We start from the raw sequence: 15263 nt of genomic DNA, 5'->3' as shown, positions 1-15263 counted from the left end.
ACTGGAAATGCCACATCAAATTTTACAGTAATTAGTGGAAATCTAATTTCTAACTGTATGCAAACCTCTGAAACTACTGCTTATGGTGTTAGCATCAGTCTGTTTGTGTGCTATGGAAGAAGGTGGAAGATTTTTTTTTGGCAAGATTCTAGAAAGGTAGAAGCAGCTCAACACTCAGCTCCTCCACATGTAAGCTGGAAAAAAAATAGAGAGAAAGACAAAAAGACAGAAATGCAAGGAGACATGAACAAAGATTAATAATACAAGGAGACATGAACAAAGATTAATATTGGTAACTGAACAGTCTGATTTTAAAGTGGTGAGCCTTTAAAGTTCTCATGAAAGGGAACTTTACTGAGTGCTCAGTAAAGTTAGGAACACCACTGCATGATCTGCAGGTTTTTACACTAGGGCAGACAATATTGATTTAGCCTAAAGAATGGTAAAGGCAGAAAATAAAAAGTTCCTGAAAAGACAACCTGTCTGTTCCTCTCTAAATCTTGCCCTAAAAATCTTAACATTTGTTATATTTTTTCTTCTTTTTTTCCTTTTTTTTTTTTTTTTTTTCAATAAATCTTGACCTTGCTGCATTCCTGGGACTCTTAGTGATGGATTAAGGGCATATTTAGCTGTGCCCAATCTGTTATAGCTGAACTCCTGAGTCATCTGCAGTCTCCTGACTAGTGTGAATTGATGCTTGCCAAACGTCTCTCTCTTTAACTTGTATTTGCTCCACACTATGTTTGTTTCTTATACTTCAAGAAAGATTTTTTTTTCCTGTGAACACTTTCTTTTTTCCCTGAACAGTTTCAGAATTTTTATTGATTAAAATTACAGGAAGAAAAACAGCGCACTTGTTTCCCTCTCTCTTTCTCTCTCTTTTCTTTCTAACAGTTTTTACATCGTGGATTTTATTTTCAGCTCATTTAATCAGGTTTGCATGTTGAAACACAAATTTAATCCACTTTGCTTCCACCATTCCCCTCAGCAGAAATACACTACAATTTTGATGAGCTAGAAAACTCCTATAAATTTGCAGAGGATTTATGGATTTATGGCCAAATAACCATTTGAAGAGAGAAATTGCATGCTGGGTGAGCTCCCTAATCCCAAGATGTTTTTTCCCACAGAGATCCAGGTAACGTGTGAGCTTGGGAGGAAACCAGTGGGGCTCCCCTGTGTGTCGTGTCTCTGATGTAAGTGCATTATTTCCCAGGAAAGAAAAAATGCATTCCTGGGCAGTCAGTGTGTGTGTTTATGGAAATAAAGACCCTTAAATATCTTCAATTTCCACTTATTAACACTGAAGACCATTCAATTTTACTTTTAGAACTGGACTTCTGCAAATTTTAGCAGCGTGCTGATGACCAGCCATACTTTCAGCAAAGTTAGGAAAGCAGCAGCCCTGGGATCAGGCTCAGTATTTCCTGTGGAATGGCATGAAACACGTTGTACTCTGTGCCTTAATACAGGTGAAATAAAAACCAGGTTAATATTTATTAAAACTCAAATGCAACTGATTGCTCAGCCCTTACAGGGATGAAAAGATATGTTTTCACATTTTCTTGTAAATAACTGCTGCCAATGCAACTCCAAAACACTGCTACCACTCTAAAAAAGAGAAATCAAAACTTCCTTTTTGTTGATGGATGATTTACCCACATTTTAAAGAATCTGTGAATTAACAGATAATGTGCTGCTTATGTATGTATGTCTGTACTTGCTTGTACTAGATGATGGTTTCACATAAACAAACCCCTCGGTGGAATCAATCTGAAAATATTCCATGTATTTAACGTCAGGTAACAGCTGAAAAATAACAAATCCTTTAAAGAAGTCTCGCTCTTTTCTTTCTTTTTACTTTACTTTGCTTTTGCACTCCCACTTTCACTCTTGTATTTGCATTTGTCTTAATGAAAAATTGCCAGTTGATGATGAAAATAATAAAAATTCTTACAGGACGTTGGTGTCCTGATTTCATCGCGGTTTCCACCAAAGTTTTCAGATGCAAGGCTCGAGGAAGGGCAGCACCAGGGATGTTTGCGTTCCCGCATTTCCCAGGGTCTGCGGTCCTGCCGGGGTTTCTGGGGGGCCGAGCCCGTTCCCCGTTCCTGGAGCGCTGTTGACATCTAGCGGCGCGCTCGGGTCCCTCGCCCAGCTACAAGAGACATTAAAAAATAAATAAATAAATAAAAAATCGGGGTGGAGGGAGGTAGGAGCCAATGTGTGTATATTTGTTTCCATCAAATACTAGCAGGGAGCCCTTCCAAGGCTAAGGAAAGCTTTCCCAGTTCTTTCTCATCCCAACCTGGCCACAGCGACTCTCCCAGGACTGCAGTTCCCATGAGAAGTTTCCTGCAGCCTGCTTTATTTTTAGGATGATAAAATCAAAGAAACTCAAAAGCTCTGAAGCTGAAACAACACACAGATAGTTTAGGACAGTGCAATCCCCTCAACCAAGTGATACAAACTCCAGATGATCAAACTTTATCTTTTTGAGGAACAACTCAGTAAAAACAGGAGAAGAATGAAGTGAGGACTGTCAGCTCTCAGCTGAAACCAAATACTTCCCACTGAGGAGACTTCCAAATCTTCTATAGGATCTCCAAGGGTGGGGAGAAGGCAGGGAAAAGAGAAAAGGAAGGGGAAGCAGACCAACTAATTGTAGGAGAGATGTCTGCTTTACTTAGGGTTATTCTACTGATACTGCCAAGCGCTTCTTCTGCCTCTGACAGTGCTGGGCAGTGACTCAAGTGTGATGCTGTGATAAGCAGAGATAGAGGGGCTATATGAGGGCCAGTGGCTTGCTCTAAAGCCCTTTGCTCTTTTACTGTGAATAAAAGTTACAAGCAGAACCCATATAATTTATCTTTTCTGTTCCATCTGAACATCTTTCTACCTCCTCTCTGAGTGGCACCATGGAAATAATTTCCTTACTCCTCCCTGTGGATGTCCTTGCCATTAAAGCAGAAGCAGTGCCTGGGACTAGGGGACATGTGGGACCAGGGTGTGCCAGGATGCCTTGCTGCATCCCTGGCAGCAATGCCAGGCTGACCACACCCCAGGACCCAAGGGATTTCTCTCCTGAGCCAGCCTCTCCAGGAGCTCCTCTTGCTTATGCACTGCATCTGCCCCACCCAAGGTGCACCAAGGATATTGGACACGATGCCCTTCACTGGGCATCCCTCTCTTGCCCCATCTTTGCCACAGTCACAGCACATAAGACAAGAGTCACAGATAAAAGGATGAGAGGGAGGAAAATAAAGTGGGCAACACCTGGAAGGCACAAACTCTATTGGCTCAAAGTTTGCTGGTTAGGTCTCTCAGGAAATATTGCTTTGACTGAAAGTGAATGATTTTCTTTCAATTTTGACCTCAATATAATTTAGAAAGCACTGCAGCACTAAAGGGGAAAGCTATTCCTTTTTTTTTTTTTACAAACTGTTAGATAACATGGACTTTACATTTTCAGTTGAGATGAAAGAAACTTTTCAGAATATCATACTTTTCTATGAACTAAGAAATCTTAGTTTCACCTGGACTTTGCTGAAGTTAATAGGGATTCAAACAGCTATTTTGGATTGCTTAGTTTTGCTATTATAGGTTGCAGCTCCATTGAATAACCAGAATGTATTCCTTAAGAACAAGCTGAAAACACCAGACAAGATTCAAAACCATTTTCTTCTAGAACATCTTCTAGAACACACACATGGAGAAAAGAAAAAGGAGACATAATCTTAATATATAGATTTAGAGAGCTCTTTGAAGAGATTCAAGAACTGCTTGATCTTAAACCCTGGAAGACTGACAGGATTATTTTATGTGCCCAGCCCAGCAATGATCACAAACCTAATCAATGACTGAAGGAGGACAACAATTCTCAAGTTTTACTGGTTCATGTTCTACCCCTAATAAATTGTGTTAAAGTAAAAGAGTGGAACATTAAGATCATCCGTCATCATTAGCTCATGTGCAACTTGCAAACTGCTGAAATGGAATTGCTCTGAGCCTTCCCAGCACGACTTAAATTTTTCAGAGCAAGTTCCTCTAATTATGTGCTTCTGGATAAGGAGTAAAAAGGGAATTTCAGACTGGAAAGTGCTGCTGGTTCTAACAATCAGCATCAGCATCTCTCCACAGCAGTTAAATATGCAGCAGCAGAGTTCTCTGGGGTCTCTGGCCAGGAGCAAATTGTGCTCCAGTTCTCCTGTAAGGCTGCCTCTTAGTTAGATTTATACATTTTGTATTTCTCCATCTCCTGTTCCTAGCTCTTCAAAATGCATTTATTGGCAGCAATTTCAACCATTTCTCTTATCAAAGTATAAGGATAACATTTTAAAATTTTTCCACATATTTATGAGTAGAAAATTATATTATGAAAAGGAGGAAAAAGTGATCAGACAAAACAAGCTGCAGGCAAAAGAGAAATTAGAGTTGCAGTAATCTAGGCTAGTTCTGTACAACTGTACCTCATTGTTGTTTTTAAAGGGGGGTCTTGCAAAGCAAGCTGGACAGGAGTCAACACTCTGGTGGTGGTACTGCAATCTCTCTTAGTATAAGTGAACACACTACACTTGGAAGCAACTTCTGGAGGATAACTAATCTAGTTAGAGATAGAGAATTTAAGGTTATAGATTGATTTCAGTTTTGCATGCGATTAATCCTTAATTTTTGGGGGGATTTTTTCCTATTACTTGTCCTGTCAGTCACAGACCCAGAGAATTGGTTATTCCCTTTTTTTCCTTCAACAGACTTTCCTATATTTGTCTCCATATGTGTATCATATTTCTCATGTCTCATGAGTTCTCATCTCATCATTTTTTCTTTTCTCCATGCTTTCTAATCTCAGCTCCTGTCCTGGTTTTGGCTGGGATTCCCCCAGCCTTTCTGTTTTTATGCTTCTGAGTGAATTCTTACTGCTCTCACCAAGTCTGTTTTCAAACAGGTCCCTTTCAGCACAGAAAGCCAAAAAGAGTATTCCAGCAAGAGAAGAATATTCCCTACATTTCAGGCTAGATTGTTGATACACCTTGATGTGTTGATACAGCAGGATGTTGTTAAATCAGCTTTGCCCTGTGTGGCATCATCATCCCACGCATTCTTCTCCAGCCAGTGTCACCAACCAGCCCCCAGGTCTCTCTGCTTTGCTGGGCTCACACTGAGCTCTTGCCCTGCCCACCAACATTCTCAAGGACTGCAAATTTTGTGCCATCTGCCACAGACAGGTTTGTTGAAGCAAACAGGAGACAGGTTGTACCTCTTATATGTTGTATCTATCTCTTACATTTCCACACTAAGCTGCTGGGAGCTACTCAAATATTTTTCCTGACAAGTTTCATATCCACCCATGGAAGTTCTGTCAAGGCAAAAGTTTCCTCTGCTTTTTTTAGAAAATCATCATGAAGTCCTCCCACTGAAGTTCACTATAGTCAGGAGATATCACATCTACTGCCTTTCTATCCATAAGTCTTGCTGTTCTGCCATTAAAGCAAAGCAATTTTCCAAATAATTGCTTATACAGAATACATTAAGCCTCAAATGGTGGGAGGTAAGGAACATTTAGGAAGCCATACCAAAAACTCTTAGTGCAGTAGCCAACTCCTGAAATCACATGAAAAATAACAGCAGATATGTCTTGTATATTGCAAAGTAAAAATTCTCATATCACGCATCCCTATACTTTTAAACCTGCATGACAAGGAGATGGATATTTATTTCCATCTGTATTCATGACAAGGAGATGGATATTTATTTCCATCTGTATTCCTAGCCTGAGCTCCATCTCCAGAGTTTGCTAGTGCACTTTCTGGTTATTTGTATTATACTTACACTTTACTGAGTATTTTCCCTTAATAAAAGTTCATTTTCAGGAAGGGCTTCAGAGGCCAGACTGACTCAGCTCAATTAAGTTCTGGATGGAGACTGTGAGGACCTTAATCCATCAGGCAGACAGTCGCCCATTAGAATTGCAAAAAGTGCTGGGAATCTTCTGCAGCAGCTGCAGCAACGTGATGGGGCAAGTTCAGTCTACTTTGTGTAAAAAAGAAGCAGCAGGAAACTGTTGAAGGTAACACAACCCTTTGAAATGCTATTGTTGAATGCATGGAACACTGTAATCCACATATATATATATACATAAGCACAAGAAGCTGACAAAAAAATTCATCCTTTGCATTGCTTTGACTTAAAATTGCTTAAAGTCTTTATGACTAACTGAGGTTGAGGATTGGTTTTACACAGAAATGGTGAGACTTTGATCAAGGGGAATCACAGGTTCATAGAACTGTTTAAAATCATTGTGCCCTATCATTAAATTATTCAATCTTGCAACACAATTGAAATTACAATCCAATGTGCAGCTAACAACAGAAGTAGCAAGAGGGGATTGAGAAGGTGCCCTGCTTCCAGCTGGGATAGAGTTAATTTTTTTCCTGGTAGCAGACACAGTGCTGTGGTTTTGATTCAGTATAAAAATAATAATTATTATAATCATTATCATTTTTTACTTAATTTCAATAATTAAGCTGTATCTCAGCCCACGAGTTTTGCCTTTTTCTGATTCTCCACCCCATCCCACTGGGGTGTGGAATGAGAAAGTGGCTGTATGATGCTTAGTTGCTGTCTGGAGTAAAACTGTGACAGAAGGTGAAGAGAAGTGGTAAGAGGTGAGTTTTTCCACATTCAATTAGATGACACTTTTAGAACAGCAGATGGCTCCGAACACATTTAGTTTAGCGTGACAAAGAAGTTATTATCACATGAGAAATAAAAATCCAGAATCTGAAAGCAAGAATTGCTTCTCTCTATTCTGCCATAAGCATCTTCACAAGGGGCCAAGGAAGGATAAACTGATTTCAATTCAGAGGGTAACACAAAAATTCTGGCTATTCTGAGGAAAAGTAAAGCAATAAGCTCCAGTCAAGGACAAATACAACAACACTGTTTTCAGCTAAGGACACTACAGTGTTAGAGGGACACAGACCAGTTGGAGGGTGTCTAGAGAAGGGACACAAAGATGCTCAGAGGGCCTGAAGCACCTCTCTTATGAATTCAGGGCAAGAGAGTTGAGGTTGCTCAGCCTAGAGAAGAAAGGACTCTGGGGAGGGCTTCCAGAAGCCTTTCAGTATCTAAAGGGCCTACAGAGAGCTGGAGAGGGACTTGTAACAAGAGCATGGAGGGGCAAGGTATGGGGAATAGCTGTAAATTGAGAGAGGGGAGGTTTAAATGTAAAGAAATATTGTTTATTGTGAGGGCAATGAGGCTCTGGCACAGGTTGCCCAGAGCAGCTGTGGATGCTCCATCCCTGGAAGTGTCAAGGAGAGGTTGCAGGGCCTTGGAGCAACCTGGAATAGTGGAAGGTGTCCCTGGCCCTGTCCACTAAAGGATCTCTACCATCCCTTCCAACCCAAACCCTCCTAGGGTTCTATGAACAGAATAACAGCAAATCAAAGGAACTCTCAGAGGTGCCTGACAGTGACCCTCCAGTTCCCCACCCTGCAACATCCAGAGCAGCACAGGCCCAGTGGCACCCACCCAGGGGTGTGAGCTTCTGAGAAAGTGAGCACAGACCAGAGGAATCATCTCCTGCATCCAAGCAAAGAGCCCTCAGTGCCCAGCAAATGTCCCCAGCACCCAGGGAATGTCCTCTTGTGGGACTGCACCCAGGGAATGTCCTCTTGTGGGTGCTTGGGGAGTGCAGAGAATGAGGAGCTGAGAGAGTCATGCCCAGAGATGCTTTGCATTGAGCATCTGCTGGAAGTCCTCTGGATTATTGTCTCTTTAAGCAGCACTGACCAATGCTGGACCTAGGTACATGACAAATTACAGACAAATTACAGTTCCAGAGTTTTCTTACTGGAAACACATATGGCCTAAATGAGCAGACAGAGCATTTGGTTTAACACTGGTTTTAGATTTCTTTGTTTTTTCTATTGTGTTTTTAAATCAGTTTGAATTATGCTAAACCCCAGAAACTTCTAGTCCTTTTCTCTCCGCAGAATTACAGGCTTGTGAGTGGGAAAGACTTCACTGACACCTACTTAAAGACTTTCAGTGAAGAAAGCAATTAAGTTGTGACATGATTTTTTTTTCTTTTACAGGAATCAAATTAATTTCTTCTGAGCAATTAAAAAGGTAAGTTTGATCTGCCCAGACAAGAGCATTTCCACTTAATTAAGGATCAGCTCTATTGACTTTAAAATTTCTAGAGTCCAAGAGACTGTTTAGGGATTATACATAGTGGCCAGGGAGTAAATAGAACAGTAGGCCAGAGAACTCAGTACTTTTAGGTTTACATAAGTTGCTCTATAAACAATTTTTTGCTTCTTCCTTAAGGAGAAAGCAGAGTATAAAACTCTGTTGATAGCAAAAGCACAAACTTTGCTGCTACCTATTTTCTACTCAAGCATTGTCTGACAAACCATTCTAGAGAGTACTTGAGAAGGGGCTGTTGAATGTTAAAAGCTACAATAATATTTATATGGATTTCCAGCCTTTGCATCAGAACCCTACCTCCAAGAACATAAGGTGCAGATAAGTGCCTAAAGACTGAATGTCTAATCCCACACTGTTGCTATCAAAATATCACCCCTGAAACCCTCTTTTAAGGGAGGAACAAAGATAAGCACAGAGTAATTTCCTAAAAAGTATTTTTTCACCTTATCACTGAAACCAGTGTCAGCTGTCATCATTCAGATTCTGCTTGAGGTCTGACTTGTGCCAAAGGAAATCTTGGGAATCTTCCCAGGAGTGCAGCACCTGCTGCTGTAGCCCTCACATCCCCTTTGCCAGAGATGCAGCCCCAAACAAAGGGCACAGCCCCATCAAGATCAAAAGTTTCAGCAGGTTAAATGTGAAATGGCTGCAAAACCTTTGGCTTAAGGCATGATCAGCTTGGGTGGGTGTTTAAGGAAGCTCTTCCTGGATTTCAGGACTCGTTACATGAAACAAAGAGAGAGTTCTTTAACCACTACTCTTTCTCAGCAGCTCACACATGCTGCAGTCTCAGCAATGCCTCTGTGTTTCCCAGCAGGAGCTATACAAATATAAAATCCATCTGTTAAATGCAGCTCTTGCTAATTGTTCAGCTCTTTACCACACCAGGATATATTCTTGCTTTGACAGAGGCTTTAACTAGAAGACATTTTCCAAACAGTAGTTTCCAATTCAGTGTTGTAAACAACTAGTCCTGTTTATCTTTCCAGACAGATTGGTGACACTCACAGAAAGGGTGAGGAAAGCAAGTCTCTGCCTTGACAGCCACAAAGTTGCTGTAGGTTTCTTGTTTGTGCTTTCAAACTTCAGCAGGAGGTTTTCTGGCTCCCAGAGGCAGTGCATTACATACTTAATTCTTTATTTAAAAGCTCCTCTATGGTTCTTTTTTTGATTTTGCTTGCAAGCTCATGAAAAGCAGAGTGCAGTGGTGAGGGCATTCACTCAGGCTTTTCAATACCACTAAAGTGCAGTGGGAGTTCAAAACAATACAATTTACATTACAATTTACCATCCATATTGCACAAGCCCCTGCATGAACAGCGATTTGTTATGGGAAAGATTACACATGTAATTAATAAAATTACACTTCATTACAAATGCATTCACTCATTTTATTGTTTTCTACAAAGAGAAGGTAACATAAAAATTATGCACATCCCCAGTTTTTTCACAATAACAGGAGCTGTATCATCTTTGGCTGATATTTCTGAAATGAAAAAAAACTGCCTTACGTAATTTTAAGGTTTCATTATAAAAGTTCAAAGCTTAAGAAATAAATACCCAAACACCTATTCATGTCCCTAGCAAGGTTTTTGAAGACTGAATGAGTTGTTTCGTGCATCACCTTTCATACAATTGATCAACAGAGGGCAGCAAATTCCTTGCAAAACGCAGAAGTGCCATCGATTTCAGAGATTAGTTTAAACAAAGTGTAGCAACAATAATATTTCTTAGATTCAAAAAGCTATTAGAGAAATACGGGATTTACAAAGTGTCCACTGTTAACTCAGCAAGTTCTCCGGTGTTCTCTAACATCAGCTGATGGAATATAAAAGCTCCAAGACAACAGAGCACTTCCCAACATCCTAAGTTTCTGCTTAATGAAATTTCAGCTTGATAAAGTGTCTGCTCTGCTTTAAGCACAGATTCATGAAACTGGAACAAAGGATGGGAGGCGTTTTTTGAACGTGTGTGTTAAGCTTTGAGAAATCTTTATCTTTTTGCAGCGTTTTTGGACTCTAATGAGAAACCCCTCCCTGCCCAAAGCTCCCAGGCTCCACACAAGATCCCATCTCCAGCCCAGCCTCAGCAGCTGTTAAATGGCATTTTCTCTGCCATGGCTGGGTACACCCGGGGATGTCTGGTCCTCTGTGGGGCAGAGGGAAACGTTTTACACACGAGGTCTGTAAAAAAACCCATAATAACTAAAACTCAGTTTCCAGTGGAGCTGCTGGGGTTGGATTCTCAGTATCCAATGTAGTGCAAATTAAAGATTTCTCTGTAGCTGAAAAATCCCAAATACTGATTCTTTGATGTGTACCAGAGAAGGAGTTCCTGATGCATTCTCTCACCCACTAGAAATTATAAAAGGTTTTTTTTTTTTCCTTTTCTTCTATCCAACTACTTCCCTACTCAGATGAAAATCAGGAGAAAATTAAAACTTTTGAATCCTTTAGCACTCAGTCAAAATCTGTGGAAATTAACAGCATGTTTAACCAAAACATCCCAAAACCATTTTTCTAGGGGGTGGGAGATAGAAATGACACATTGTGGAAGGTATAAGCCTAATTTTATTTAAAAAAATATTTTAAAGACTTTTACAGAGTAAGAGTTGTTTTTTCATGGGGAACTAAGTTTACTAAGTTTATATTTAAGAGATATTAAATTTCTGTAGATGGAGGTTTCAGGAACGTAACCAATATACCTGAAAAACTGATTTTCTGTTTTTGTCCTGCCTGATATAGTAGAAATTGTTTGAGAAAAACAAGCTAAAAACCCCTTCCAATGAGGTAAGTTTATGCCTTTACTGAATTGTATTTTTTGGGACAACATTGTATCAATAATTTGATATTAATTTATCTACTGCCTCTTTTTCCTCTGCTGCCTTACAAAAGTGAAGTTTGATTTCACCTCAGCTCAGGAAAAGTGTTACCTGCTCATGTAAAAAGTTTGAATTTGTCCATCAGAACAGAAGAAAATGCACAGCATAGAAAGATTTAAGAGACTCATTTGATGTTCAAAGGGATAGAAGTAAAAATATATATAAGTACAGAAATAACAGTGGAGAATATACTGTATGTTTTAAACCAAGAATAATTTATACAAGGAAAGTTCTCTGCTCAGTTATTTATAATCCACCTTTTCTCTCACCAAACCTGTCTGTAAGACAGACAGTGAAGGAGCAGGTTTTGGATTTATTTAGGCACCTTAATGTAATGAAAATCCCATCCTTGAAGGTGTATTCTTGCTCATTCCTATTGCTTTAGCTTCTATCTTTATATTAGATTGTTTTTATGACAATAACACAGAATTAAAAATCAGAACATTGAAAAGAATAGATCCAAATGTATTTGAACAGCAGCTAAGAGGGATGAAAACAACAAATCTAAGTACTTCTATCTGCTGCAGGTGAACTTTTTCTTCCATCTTTTGGTATTTTATTGACTTGTATTTATCTCTTCAGTTATAACCTCTGGAAAGGCATTTTAGAAAGGCTCACATCACTTAGGTAGAAGGGTTTCTTATTTTCTTCTCATTGTCCTGCATAAGCCCCAAATCAGGCACATTGCTCAATTTTGTCCCTGCTGATGCCACTAACACACCATGGAGTGTTCCTGTGATTTACCAGCTGTTTAACAGAAGCTTTAACAATCCATTGCAAACTCTAGTGATGTTGAAAATGCTGAAGACACTCTGACAGGATATCCCCAAGGAAATGCATTGCACAGCTTGGTTTATTATTCTCTCTTCAATCCATGACAGGCATAGAAGATGGTATTATTCTTACTTTGTTCTAAAAGTAAGTTTATAAAATAGATTCCAAACTCACCCTTCTCTAAGAATTTTGCTATACTGCTTGAGTCAAGTGAAGGGAAAACAAGGCAAAGGTTTTTTAACAGGCTCTGTTCCTGTTCCTATTTCTGCACTGTTAAAGGAGAGGACTACATCCTTCAGCAGTCCCAGAGATCCTTCTTCACTTTTTGTTAGCCTAATTAATGTGAAAGGAAACAATGTAAATTATAGACAAAATGGACAGCAACCCATAAAGTTATTCCTAGCAAAACAACACAGGAACAATAAGAAACATACCTGGAAATCAAGTCAATAAGACAGTCAATAGGAATAGAAAACAAATCAAATGAAACTTTAAGGAATTCCCCAAGAGCTAAATAGCACACAGAGAAAGAGGGAGCAGCATTTGGGAGGCACAGTACATGGATGTGTTTGGGGGAGGCTGCACAGCAACAGGGTCTCAGCTTTGCCACCAAGCTCTCTGAAACACAGGTTTGTAGCAATTAAATAACACCCAAATCCAGCAGAGGTAGCAGCTGCTAGCTAGGCTCCTTACCCAAAGAGAAGCAAAAATCTGAGACCTATTGAAAGGCAGAGAATTCAATTAATGTTGCATACAACAAATTCACAAAGCAATTCCTCCTGTTGTAGTGCTGCTGAAGAAGTGTTTAATAACTAAACATGAGAGTTTTTCTGGGAAAGGTCCTCCTTAGCTGAAGAGTGGTAGAGCCAGGTCCCAGGAGGTGATGGAAAGTCCTGGTTACATCAGCAGAAACAACCAAGTGCAGCAGCACCTAGCAAAAGCCATTCTCTTAAAATACAGGAAGATAAGCACAAAGTGTTCTCTCTTGAGTGGAAAAGCACAAGTGAGTAGTTGTCTGAACAAGCTTGTGTTTTACTTTAGCTGTATTAAGGTAAGGAAAATGTATAAAGCAATTATTTTATTAGGGAATTTGACCTGAGGTTCCTGATTTATGTGGAATACAGGCATATAAAGAAGCTGGAAGTCTTTCTAATGAGGTTTTGGTACCTTAATTTACAACAGACATGGCTTTTATCAGGGTATCTGTAAAAATTGTAATTTGATTTTTCTCTTTCATTATTTTAGGAGCAAAATTGGATCCTCATATTGTGGGTTTCTGAGATGAGTAAACTCAGCCTCAAGAGTGTTTTATCCATTTGAAGTGTTCTGCATTTAAAATGGATAGTCTAATTGTTGAATGTTTTGGTTTCTGATGTGGGAGACAAAGTGGTAAATTATTAAGGTACCTGTGCTTGGTACTTGGCTTTTTCTATTAACCTTTTAATGCCTAGTAGCATTCAGTTATTTTGGGCCAGGTGTGAGATAGCATCACTGAAAGAAGCAAGCTAAAATAATGAACCAAAAATATGAACACGGTAGTTTTGAGTATGCTTTAAAAATACCTTTTTTTTTTTTTGCTTGAATATTAAAGTTTGAGTTTCGGCATATGTCAACTATTTCATGTTTTTAATCATATCTCTTAACCACTTAAATGATCATTCTCTGGGGAACCAAAGTTTTAGAAGAGAAACTTAAAAATTATATCAAATGTATTCAGCATAAAATCTGCTAACCTGATTATCTCTTTTGACTGTGATGACTCACATCTCACTTGATAGAGGGCTTAGTGCTTTGAGTTCTGGCTGCTGAGGCAGTTCCCACATGATTCCTGATGCCTCTGCCCCATCTAAGAAAGTCTGTTAAATCTGCATCAGTCTGTGCTTGTGATAAAGGCAGAATAAATGCTTTATAATAAATGTGTGGGCAAAGGCCTACCTGGATTATGGCAGTGCTAGGAAAAAAGGGCAGATCCACATCCTATTTCTTTGGAAACCGTGAAGAAATAGAGACTGTATCAGTGACAGTGAAAAATCACACCTAAATTAGAAAGGGGGAGTTCCAGTGTGAATCCACCAGTTCTTATGCTGATGTGGAGAATAAAATCATAAAATCATTAATGCTGGAAAAGACCTTTAAGATCATTAAGTCCAACTATTAACCCAACACTGCCAGGTCCACCACGTAAACACCACATCTGCATGTTTTGGAATGCTGCCAGGGGCATTTCACCACTTCCATGGGGAGCCTGTTCCAATGTTTGACCACACTTTCAGTGAAAATGTTTTTCCTAATATCCCACCCAAACCTTCTGGTGAAACTTGAAGCTGTCTCCTCATATCCTCCTGCTCATTGCCTTGGAGAAGAGGCTGACCCTCACCTGGCTGCAGAATCCTTTCAGGTAAAGGGCAATGAGGTCCCTCCTGAGCCTCCTTTTCTCCAGGCTAAACCCCCCAGCTCCCTCAGCTGCTCCTCATCAGGCTTGTGCTCCAGACCCTTCCCAGCTCCACTGCCCTTCTCTGGACACGCTCCAGCCCCTCAAAGTCTTTGTTGTTGTGTAGAGCCCAAAACTGGACACAGCCCCAGAGGTGTGGCCTCACCAGTGCCTGGCACAGGGGGACAATCACTGCCCTGGCTCTGCTGTATTCTGATACAAACCAAGGTGTGTGTTTTGAAGCACCTCTCTTACTTCCCTTTAAATCTGTGTATGGATTTGCATGACTTTCAGTAATGTACTCTGTTATAGTTGCACGTTGCTGCTTTCCATTGCTTAGATTTTCAAGGATAAAGGACAAGAAGTTAAATTCACAGTAACAGAATGGACTTAAACTCTCCAATTCTCCTTTTTCTGTGGCAGCAAACATAAAACAAATGATTAGTTACACTCTGCTGTAGTTTAGTTGAGACCTTATGTTCAGTGCCAAAGTACTTTGTCTTCATTTAGACCTTGAACACATAAGCATTGAGCATATATCTAGAATTATTCACAAGTAAAGCTACTGAATTCAAAGCTATTGACTACCATATGAATCAAGTTCAGCTTTGTAAGGTTACAGGTCTGGGGACATTATTTCTTCACTATACCAAAAAAAAGGAGGCTGAGCAAGCTGTGGCTTTTGTACCATTGGCAGATTTTTCTTACAGATAAAAATCTCTAATGAAAATTGTTTTCAGTACTGTTATTCTGGAGATGTCAGGAACAGACAAGTGAAGATATTGTCACCTTCCAGAGATCTGGCTTGTGGTATTAAAGCTATTTCATACAGTATGACATTTTTAAAATTTGTTTCTGAAAGTTCTTCTCTGCAGGTCTGGTGCAGTGAAGATTGATCCAAACACAGTTAAAACAAACAGACAGGATTTTTCTCCCTTTTCTTTTTTTTTTTTTTTTCAGTGC

This window comes from Agelaius tricolor, unplaced genomic scaffold (genome assembly GCF_023055355.1).
Source record: "Agelaius tricolor isolate 1412-34295 unplaced genomic scaffold, bAgeTri1.0.p SCAF_24, whole genome shotgun sequence".
NCBI lineage: Eukaryota > Metazoa > Chordata > Aves > Passeriformes > Icteridae > Agelaius > Agelaius tricolor.
The sequence above is the reverse complement of the archived record's forward strand: the minus strand, read 5'-3'. Positions refer to the sequence as shown.